The following is a 1267-nucleotide window of genomic DNA, read 5'->3' as shown; positions in this document are numbered from 1 at the left end:
CTGAAGAGGAAAAAAAAATACTACTTTGGGCGGGAGTGAACTTGAGAGAACTTTTTAAAAGGCACCCTGCCCAAGCCCCAAGGAGATCGTTCGTTCTACCCTCCCCTCCTCTCCAAGGCTGCCGGGGAGAAGCGAGCCGATCAGAGCAGTGCCTAACACCGGCGGCCTCTAGGTTGCGGCGGAGGGAGAAGCGTCTTGGAGGCCGGGTGGGGACAGAGCCCCACTATGCGTCTGGGGCCCCCACAGCCTCCCCTGCGGGAGCCGGGTTTCCCCAGCCTCTCGGGCCAGCGCAGAATCCCTCCGCGAGCGCCCAGCCCCGACCTCGCGCCCCCGTCCTCCATCCCACACCCCGCCTCGAAGCGAAGAGGTGGGCACCTGGGACGCGCGTCCTGATTTTCTGCCTGGGCTCTCCCGTCTCCTCCACTTTGGCCCCCGACGTCCCAGGACGACGGAACCGGACGTGGCATCTGCCCTGGGACCACGCAGCCTGCACGCCAGGAGGGCGCAGCAAGAACGCTAAAGGACTGCAACAGCCGGGATGCAGCAGATCTCCAGCTCAAATCCCTGGGAAGGACACCGCCCCGCTCCCGTCCGCCCCCTTCCCGCTCCGCTCGCCCCTCTCTGCTCCGGGCTCAGCCGCCCGTGCTCCGCGCTCCCTCGCTCGCCACTCAGCGAGTTACTTGGGCCGGCGCTCCTGCGCCACCGGGAGAGGGATGTTAATGAGGGAGCGTGGCCTGGCGCCGCGAGCCCGCCGGCTCCCGAGCTGCGATTGGCCGAGGCGAGGCGGAAGGATGACGTTATGCAAAGAAGGGGCGGGGCCACGAGCCGCGGGCCACGCCTCCTCCCTTTGGGGTTAGTGTGCCCGTGTTTAGCTCTGGGGAGAGTCAAACTGGATTCCATAGGGAAAGCCTGCAAATCACTTCTATTTTAGCAAGGAGAAAACAGAATCTCCATCCAGCAGGGTCCACCCCTCTCTCTCTCCCTCTCCTCTCTCTTTCTCTCTTTCCCTCCCCCCCTTTCCTCTTTCCCTCTCTCCCCTCTCCCCCCACCCTCTCTGGTGTATCCGTCTACGGCAGCCAGCGTCCTCCTCATCTACGCGCACTGAAAGGAAAGAAACATCTTTGGTTGGGAGAGAAGGAGAAAAAAAAAGAGAAAAAAAACTTGCCTGGTTGTGGAAAATGACACTTGAAGTAGCAAAGCCGGCAGCGCGAGTTGAGTCTATTGTTTCTTAAATTGCCATCAAGGTTTTTTTGTTTTGTTTTGTTTT

This window comes from Chinchilla lanigera, unplaced genomic scaffold (genome assembly GCF_000276665.1).
Source record: "Chinchilla lanigera isolate Chin_1 unplaced genomic scaffold, ChiLan1.0 scaffold00007, whole genome shotgun sequence".
In the NCBI taxonomy this organism is placed as follows: domain Eukaryota; kingdom Metazoa; phylum Chordata; class Mammalia; order Rodentia; family Chinchillidae; genus Chinchilla; species Chinchilla lanigera.
This window is presented reverse-complemented; position numbering follows the sequence as displayed.